We start from the raw sequence: 11,054 nt of genomic DNA, 5'->3' as shown, positions 1-11,054 counted from the left end.
AAGAACGATTGTAATCGCCAATCCCACAGCGAAGTGCGGGTAGTTTTACTAGTTAGTGACCAAGTTTGGTAAACTTACCAAAATATGTTAGTAGATTTATCATAGTCAATTTTTTTTAAATTGTGTTAATGATTAAGTAGATTTATCATAGTCAATTTTTTTTAAATTGTGTTAATGATTACTCTATATAATTTTTGTACTTAACAACAATTACTATTGATGATGATGTAAGTAGTTCATTGAGCCGGTAACTGGGCTTGTTCTGTGGGCGGCCCTCTAAATCTTCCCCTTAAAACCCTAATTCTCTAGGGATCATCATTCACATGAGAGGACTACTTTTGGACTTGTGTTTTTACCTACGGCTTTGTAGGGTTTTTTTCCATGGCCGCCGACCGGTCCCATCGATTGGTAGGCGGGCTAGCCTTTAACCATCCATATCCTATGGAGTTCATCTTCGTTAGAGTTATTCAAGATAACTGGACCGGATTGTTAAAGTTGTCGATGTCAAAACCTTCTCTATAGCTATCAAGTAGATATTCACCATTTGGTGAATATATGCCTAATCAATTGGTGCTTTCATTAAGAGGAGCAAGATATCCTCTGTAAGTTTTCCGTTTTACTTTGTGATCATAATGTTTTGTTTTGAAAAGTGGGAAATAATAACTCTAAGTTTTTTAGTAACCGACATAGGAAACAATAATTGGTTTTTGAAACAACACAATTATTTTGGTCGAATGATGATGTGTGACGGTTGATAAACGATGGTAATGGAAATCTCAATTTTCATGGATTAAACATATGTTTTCTTAACAAATAAAACAATTATTTTGTTAGTTAGTCAATCAAATATACACTTGTATTACATTTCCGTTTTCTTGACTCGTCGATCGTTGTCTCGGTTAATCAATACACATGCGTGTTGTTGAGATTTGTTATGAAAAATGATTTTTTTGACCTTACATGATGAATTATAACAACAAGAAATCATTAATTATTATTATTATTATTAATTAGCGTTATTTGTTTGAGACAAACTTACGAGAAATAATAGAAAGCAAATAAAGTAACTGATAACACGGTGATTTAACGTGGTTCGGCAAAACCCTACCTACGTCCACCCCAAGAGTCTCCTTTATTCTTATAATATAAAAGAACCCGGTACAAGAAAAAGTACACTATGAGTTAAACCCAAACTCAAGCCCCTTAGATTTTAGCATAAAATCTAAGTTTCTCGTACACTCTTTTACACTCCTTACAAAAATAAAACTCTCAACCTCACAAAGAAAGATTCCCGTTGATGTTACTGATCAACTCCCTATCTTCTTTGTGATACCCTCACAAATAAACACACTCCGTTGATAAACTCTATCAACTATGTTTTTCCTTTTGTGATATTTGATCCGTTCTCTCTGGATGTCTTCCCTCAACTACATACTGATGTATTTATATTGTTGCTTCACAATGTGAAAAGTTGCATGTGAATACAATAAGCCAGATTATTTGACTTCACTCTTACCACGTGAAACATTCACGTTTTCTTCACAAAGTTGGTAAAAACTATTTACAAATAGTTTCCAACTATTGATATATGTAGCCATATATTTTAATCATGATAAATGTGAGACATCTCTTTTGGACTACCGTCCAACAATCTCCACCTTGACGAACATTTTATCTCCTTCGTCACCGAAAATACTATCACCTAGTATTTTCACCATTGGCCTCCTATCCCCGCTGCACACACCTTGAATCACCTCGGTCCTGAACCATGATTCAACTAACACGGCCAATAATCATGTGTAGCTAACCCTGTCAACTTACCTAGTTGACACCGGAAAGGAGTCTTGAATCACCTCTCCCACCACAGTAGGATTTTTCTTTCTCACCATCGTCTACCTCGGTCAAACACGTCATAACATGTTCCCGACCTGTTCCCGCGTGCACGCTTTCTAAACCTTCAAGACACGAGTACATTTTGTACTCGCCACCAGACGATATAAACCCTCATACTTCTTTCCCTTCATCAGGACCTTCACGCCACGTGTGATTTTCATAACTCCACCTACGACCTAATAGCCGTATCCTTGAGAATCCAACACGCATAAGGAAACTAGATTCTTGCACATCCTTAGTGTGTACGCCACACCACCAAGAGCGTAAGCAGCTCTGCGAAACAATTTTATTTTCACCATGCAAACACCCTCAACATCACATGTTGAACCATCACCTAAAGTCAGCACCCCACTTTCTTTAACATTAGCTTATCAAAATAAGCTTACTTGAAACACACATGCCTCGTACAATCAAAATCTAAAATCCATTCATCTTGAGAAGAAGTAGAACTTTTGGAGATTGTGAGAACATCTCCCACCGGTACATTAACTGCTACCACAGCCGATGAACCCCCCAGATTTATCTTCACCATTCATCCAGAGTAGACAGTCCTTCCTTAGTGAACTAACTCATGAAATTTGAAGCACTGGATACCCTTCACGCCATCTCCTGATCTAGACCTACTGTTATCACTAGATCTCTTCTCGGCAAACCTTCCCCTTCCATGACCAACCATAGCAAACCCATGCTCAAAAATGGTCACTGGATCCTCGTCTCTTATCCTCTGATAAGATTATCGGTACTACATCCTCCATCTTTACAATAGCCGTTCCATAAAGAACAGTAGTGACCATAATATCATACGAACTGGGAAGAGAGGTAAGAAGAATAATGGTCTTATCTTCTTCCTCAACATAAACCTCAACTTTTGCAAGTTGATCAACCTGACCATTTAAACACATTTAAGTGTTCAAAAATATTCCAATCGTCATCCGCCATCTGAAATGACTCCAACTTAAATTGCATACCGCCGTTTCCCGCCATCTCCAAACAAAAACTATCCGATAAACCTGGATACGCTCTGATACCATTTGTTATGACAATTTGCCTAGCGCACCCACACCAGCGAAAGTGAGGATATAATTTGTTTGAGACAAACTTACAAGAAATAATAGAAAGCAAATAAAGTAACTGATAACACGACGATTTAACGTGGTTCGGTAAAACCCTGCCTACGTCCACCCCAAGAGTCTCCTTTATTCTTATAATATAAAAGAACCCGGTACAAGAAAAGTACACTATGAGTTAAACCCAAACCCAAGCCCCTTAGATCATAGCATAAAATCTAAGTTTCTCGTACACTCTTTTACACTCCTTACAAGAATAAAACTCTCAACCTCACAAAGAAAGGTTCACGTTGAAGTTACTGATCAACTCCCTATATTCTTTGTGATACCCTCACAAATAAACACACTCCTTTGAGAAACCCTATCAACTATGTTTTTCTTTTTGTGATATTTGATCCGTTCTCTCTGGATGTCTTCCCTCAACTACATACTGATGTATTTATATTGTTTCTTCATAATGTGAAAAGTTGCATGTGAATACAATAAGCCAGATTATTTGACTTCACTCTTACCACGTGAAACATTCACGTTTTCTTCACAAAGTTGGTAAAAACTATTTACAAATAGTTTCCAACTATTGATATATGTAGCCATATATTTTAATCATGATAAATGTGAGACATCTCTTTTGGACTACCGTCCAACACATACCATATTGGGTTTAAAGTTCCTATATTAAGTCAAAGAAGAATGCATATAACGAAGTTTAAGTTTTTCTTTCTTTATTTTTCTAAAGAAAAACTGCATCTATATTAAATAGAGAAGCAGTAACATCCTGTTTTGGAGATGGCAGTAACATCCTGTTTTGGGACGATTCGTGGTTGGGTGGTATACATCTTAAGGACTGTTTTCCTAGAATCTACAGGTTAGAGACAAGAAAAGAGGCTTCGGTCAAGGATAGGGTCAAGTTTTCCAATGGCATATGGGATTTTTCATGGTCATGGAGTAGACCCATTACGGGTCGTCTACATGGCGAGGTTGATCGTATTACTTTGATGATAAAAAACAACGCAAATATGGATGATGCTAATAGTTCGTAGAGATGCAATCTAAGCAACAACGGTTGGTATTCAACTAAGTGTGCAGCTGCAAAAGTCGACGAGTTAAGTTTACCTAGGGACAATAATCGTATGGAAACCTTGCGAAATTCTCTCCTGCCACAAAAGATAGGTATTTTCGTTTGGCGTGCTATTAGAAATAGACATCCAACAAGGGTAGAGCTTGATCGAAAAGGCATCGCTTTAGACACGCTTCTTTGCCCAATGTGCAATGACGTGGTTGAATCGATTGAACATGTGTTAGTCTCGTGCAAAGTTGTAACATCCCGTTTTCTCCTTACATGTCTTGAGGTACGTATTTGATCGTTAGAACGTCCATAGTTCGTTTGCTTATGTGACTAAACGATTTATAGTGTTAGTTGATATATATATATATATATATATATATATATATATATATATATATATATATACATATATATGTGTATATATATATATATACATATATATACGCGTATGGATGTATACGCGTAGTTTAAGTGTTTATGCGAAGCTAAAATGGGGTGTACGAGTCGAGTTATGACATTTGGGTTTGTAAACCAAAAGCTGGTCAAAAGTGGGAGTTGGGCCGCTCCGCGGCGGGCACCTCCGCGCCGCGACATATAACGCGAATCAGGAATCAGGAACCAGATTAAACAGCTCGAATTTTATGTTAAATGTCACGCTGCGGTAAAGGGGGTCGCGCCGCAACCCTACTGGTGTTCTCATCCATTTTTCTGATTTTAAAAGGGGTGTTCCAAGGGTATTTTTGTCTTTTCGCTTTTGGATCAGATTGTAGCTCAAATATCAACCACTTATCTCATTTAATTCATTTTCTTTTCTCTTTTCTTTCCATTTTATCTTCCAAAACATAAAACCCATTTGGATTAAAAGTGAGATTCGAAGGTGAAGACTTGTGATTCGATCTTTGGAGCAAATAGGAAATTTGTTCTCCTCGTTCCTGGCTACGACTCGATAGTATTGGTAAGTCTTAACTCCATGTTTTGAGTTTTAGTAAATTTATGGCTAGGGTTTGGTCATTTGAGTATTGTAAAACCCATTTGGGGGTTAAATGGGTGAATTTGGGTTAAATTGATTTAAGGAAATCCTAATAACTATGATTTAGGGTTTGGTCATGAATATTGGAAATTGTAAGTGTTAATTGTGTTGTTAGTCACTAATACACTTGTAAAATGATGAAAGATTGTTAATGGGTTAAGTTTGACCAAAACTTGTAAGACTAAATGTTAAAATGGGTCAAATAGGTAATGGTTGACCTAGTTGGGTAAGATGGGTATGAAATACCCATAATTTGTGTTATTTGGTGTTAAGTAGACTATAATCACTAGCTTTTAGTGATTTATGATGAGTCTTGGCCATTAATGGGCGGCTTTGGAGTAGGTGAGTCATTTAATGCTTTTGGGTCATTAAATGCTCAAGAGTTAAGTATTGGTGGTTAGCTCCACAAGTTTGTATATTGATTTGGGTACTTAATGTATTAGGTACTTCGCTTGAGGCGTGCGGATTATAATCATCACCTTGGTGTTAAGGTGAGTGAGATATTTATGCATGTATGTATATAGTATATTTATTTGTATGCTATGGCATGACCCACGGATCCGGGAGTGCCATAGTGTGTGTGAGTGTGCTATGATGTGAACCACGGAGCCGGTAGCATCATGGTGCATGTGTTGTGATGTGAACCACGGAGCCGGTAGCATCCAAGTGTGAACCACGGAGCTGATAGTACTATAAAATGAGGTGTAAACTACGGAGCCGGTAACACCGAAGTGTGAACCACGGAGCCGGTAGCACTATAAAAGAGTATGACTCGAATGCGTAGTGACTTGAACCACGGAGCCAGTTGTAGTGACCCGAACTTTTCCATGTTTATATATATATTAAAAGAAATTTTTATTTACATGATTAAGTGTTTCCAACATGTTAAGCAATCAAACTTGTTAAGACTTGATTAATTGAAATAGGTTTCATATAGACAATTGACCACCCAAGTTGACCGGTGATTCACGAACGTTAAAACTTGTAAAAACTATATGATGACATATATATGGATATATATATATAGTTAACATGATATTATGATAAGTAAATATATCATTAAGTATATTAACAAGGAACTACATATGTAAAAGCAAGACTACTAACTTAATGATTTTGAAACGAGACATATATGTAACGATTATCGTTATAACGACATTTAATGTATATATATCATATTAAGAGATATTCATACATCATATTATCATGATAATATAATAATTTAAAATCTCATTTGATATTATAAACATTGGGTTAACAACATTTAACAAGATCGTTAACCTAAAGGTTTCAAAACAACACTTACATGTAACGACTAACGATGACTTAATGACTCAGTTAAAATGTATATACATGTAGTGTTTTAATATGTATTCATAAACTTTTGAAAGACTTCAAGACACTTATCAAAATACTTCTACTTAACAAAAATGCTTACAATTACATCCTCGTTCAGTTTCATCAACAATTCTACTCGTATGTACCCGTATTCGTACTTGTACAATACACAACTTTTAGATGTATGTACTATTGGTATATACACTCCAATGGTCAGCTCTTAGCAGCCCATGTGAGTCACCTAACACATGTGGGAACCATAATTTGGCAACTAGCATGAAATATCTCATAAAATTACAAAAATATGAGTAATCATTCATGAATTATTTACATGAAAACAAAATTACATATCCTTTATATCTAATCCATACACCAAAGACCAAAAATACCTACAAACACTTTCATTCTTCAATTTTCTTCATCTAATTGATCTCTCTCAAGTTCTATCTTCATGTTCTAAGTGTTCTTCATAAATTCTACAAGTTCTAGTTTCATAAAATCAAGAATACTTCCAAGTTTGCTAGCTTACTTCCAATCTTGTAGAGTGATCATCCAACCTCAAGAAATCTTTATTATTTACAGTAAGATATCTTTCTAATACAAGGTAATACTCATATTCAAACTTTGATTCAATTTCTATAACTATAACAATCTTATTTCGAGTGGAAATCTTACTTGAACTTGTTTTCGTATCATTATTCTGCTTCAAGAACTTTCAAGCCATCCAAGGATCCTTTGAAGCTAGATCCATTTTTCTCATTTCCAGTAGCTTTATCCAGAAAACTTAAGGTAGTAATGATGTTCATAACATCATTCGATTCATACATATAAAGCTATCTTATTCGAAGGTTTAAACTTGTAATCACTAGAACATAGTTTAGTTAATTCTAAACTTGTTCGCAAACAAAAGTTAATCCTTCTAACTTGACTTTTAAAATCAACTAAACACATGTTCTATATCTATATTATATGCTAACTTAATGATTTAAAACCTGGAAACACGAAGAACACTGTAAAACCGGACATACGACGTCGTAGTAACACCGCGGGCTGTTTTGGGTTAGTTAATTAAAAACTATGATATACTTTGATTTAAAAGTTGTTCTTCTGGGAAAATTATTTTTCTTATGAACATGAAACTATATCCAAAAATCATGGTTAAACTCAAAGTGGAAGTATGTTTTCTAAAATGGTCATCTAGACGTCGTTCTTTCGACTGAAATGACTACCTTTACAAAAACGACTTGTAATTTATATTTCCGACTATAAACCTATACTTTTTCTATTTAGATTCATAAAATAGAGTTCAATATGAAACCATAGCAATTTGATTCACTCAAAACGGATTTAAAATGAAGAAGTTATGGGTAAAACAAGATTGGATAATTTTTCTTGTTGTAGCAACGTGAAAATTGGTAGCAAATCTATATTAATCATATCCTAGCTAACTTATATTGTATTATACATGTATTCTAATATATTATGTAATCTTGGGATACCATAGACACGTATGCAAATATTTTGACATATCATATCGACCCATGTGTATATATTATTTGGAACAACCATAGACACTCTATATGCAGTAATGAGGGAGTTAGCTATACATGGTTGAGGTTGATTCCAAATATATATATACTTTGAGTTGTGATATAGCCTGAGACGTGTATACACTGGGTCATGGATTGATTCAAGATAATATATATCAATTTTTTTTCTGTACATCTAACGTTGGACAACTAGTTGTAGGTTACTAACGAGGATAGCTGACTTAATAAACTTAAAACATCAAAATGTATTAAAAGTGTTGTAAATATATTTTGAATATACTTTGATATATATGTACATATTTGTTATAGGTTCGTGAATCGACCAGTGGTCAAGTCTTACTTCCCGACGAAGTAAAAATCTGTGAAAGTGAGTTATAGTCCCACTTTTAAAATCTAATATTTTTGGGATGAGAATACATGCAGGTTTTATAAATGATTTACAAAATAGGCACAAGTACGTGAAACTACATTCTATGGTTGAATTATCAAAATCGAATATGCCCCTTTTTATTAAGTCTGGTAATCTAAGAATTAGGGAACAGACACCCTAATTGACGCGAATCCTAAAGATAGATCTATTGGGCCTAACAAACCCCATCCAAAATTCCGGATGATTTAGTACTTCGAAATTTATATCATATCCGAAGGGTGTCCCGGAATGATGGGGATATTCTTATATATGCATCTAGTTAATGTCGGTTACCAGGTGTTCACCATATGAATGATTTTTATCTCTATGTATGGGATGTATATTGAAATATGAAATCGTGTGGTCTATTGTTACGATTTGATATATATAGGTTAAACCTATAACTCACCAATATTTTTGTTGACGTTTAAAGCATGTTTATTCTCAGGTGAATATTAAGAGCTTCCGCTGTTGCATACTAAAATAAGGACAAGATTTGGAGTCCATGTTTGTATGATATTATGTAAAAACTGCATTCAAGAAACATATGTCGATGTAATATATTTCTATTGTAAACCATTATGTAATGGTCGTGTTTAAACAGTATATTTTAGATTATCATTATTTGATAATCTACGTAATGCTTTTGAAACCTTTATTGATAAAATAAAGGTTATAGTTGTTTTAAAAATGAATGCAGTCTTTGAAAAACGTCTCATATAGAGGTCAAAACCTCGCAACGAAATCAATTAGTATAGAACGTTTATAATCAATATGAACGGGACATTTCAGTTGGTATCCGAGCGTTGGTCTTAGAGAACCAGAAAATTTGCATTAGTGTGTCTTATCAAGTTTGTTAGGATGCATTAGTGAGTCTGGACTTCGACCGTGTTTTCTTTAAAAATGATTGCTTAACATTTTTGTTGGAAACTATATATTTTTAACATGTGAATATTATGTGATATATTCTCTTAACGTGTTTGATATTATGTGATAGATGTCTACCTCTAGAACAAGTCCCATTAACTCACCTAATAATAATGAAGAGTCAAATATAAATTGGAATGATTCGTGGACTGATTCACAAGTTCCCGAAGAGGAACCGGAAGAAGAGTCGGAACCGGAAGATGAATCGGAACCGGAAGAAGAAATAGAACCAGTGGGGGAAATAATAAAACGGTTAAGTAGAAGAAAATCCTCAACCAACCGACCAAAGTTAATTATGGTCAATGGTGTTTCCGCCAAGGAAGCAAAGTATTGGGAGGATTACCAATTCTCCGATGAATCGGATCCCAACAAGGATTCCGATACTGTTATAGAAATTACCCCAACACAATTTAATAAGGTAAAAGAGAACAATAAGGGAAAGGGCATAAAAATAGAGAAATTTGATTCCAAACCCGATGAACTTTATATGTATCGTCAACACCCGTATTTCTTAAGTTGTGACAATAACCCGGGAACCTCTAAACCACCAGGTTTTTCTAAACCAATGTGGAAAATGACGGCTCGTATTAGGGAAACATCATATATCTCTAGAAACTTGGAAAAACGAACCAAAACCAAAGAAGAAGAAATGAGCTAGTTGGAATAAGATAGTTGTATTCGTGTGGTGTAATATATGTAATATAGTGTGCTTATGCTTTATGATATATGTAAAAATTTCTTGTATTAATAAGTATTTTTTTTATGAATCTAACTCTTTTCTATTTTACAGTATAAAAACACAAAATGGATAGACAACCCAATACTTTAAGAGACCTACCCGGAGACATGATTGATGAAATCTTGTCTAGAGTCGGTCAGAATTCCTCGGCACAACTATTTAAGGCGAGATCAGTTTGTAAGACATTCGAAGAACGTTCCAAGAATGCCTTAGTTTATAAAAGGTTTTCGTTCGAAATATGGGGGATATCACATTGGGAAATCCATAAGTTACGATGTGTTTACTTTGACGCATATATTGCGGGGAACCCAAATGCTATTTTACGCAACGGGTTAAGAAATCATTTTGACTCAATATATCAGAATATAGGACTTCGTGATTTAGAAAAAGCGGCTAACATGCAACATAAAGAAGCATGTTATGCTTACGGGTTAGTAATGTTCGCTTCTCACCAAAGTGAGAACAAGAACATCGGGCTACAACTATTAAACAAAACATTCCCACAAGTGACGAACTCAGTAGTTGGGGTGAGAAACAAGGTTATTAGGTTATTACGAGACTGTTGGTCATTATGTAACCTTCATCCTTTTGACGACGTTACAACACATTGTATTACTAACGGTCACAACGGTTATGTTCCACAAACCAAGGATGGGAAGTGGTATTAGTAAAACCAGAATGCATGACTTGTTTCTGGACGTATGAATTACGTGTCTTTATTGCCTTTGTTGAACGCCTTATTTATTAACTAGAATTATCTTCGCAACTACTTTGTATCAAAGTTTTATGTGCTATATTTCATGCTATATGTAAAAAAAAAGCGGTATTGTAAGTTTGCAAGTTATTGTATAAAGGTTTGAATATGATTTTTTTTTTCTGTGACTAGTTTTTCATATAGAATTGTAGTAGTTGAAATGGTATGTTAGCTACTAAGTATGAACTTAACGGGTAGGTACTACCCGAATTAAAGAGTATAAAATGCTAATATGAAGAAAGAGCTTTTATAAATAAGTTCATATTACGCTACGAAATACT

Source organism: Rutidosis leptorrhynchoides, chromosome 6 (assembly GCF_046630445.1).
Source record: "Rutidosis leptorrhynchoides isolate AG116_Rl617_1_P2 chromosome 6, CSIRO_AGI_Rlap_v1, whole genome shotgun sequence".
In the NCBI taxonomy this organism is placed as follows: Eukaryota; Viridiplantae; Streptophyta; class Magnoliopsida; order Asterales; family Asteraceae; genus Rutidosis; species Rutidosis leptorrhynchoides.
The sequence above is the reverse complement of the archived record's forward strand: the minus strand, read 5'-3'. Positions refer to the sequence as shown.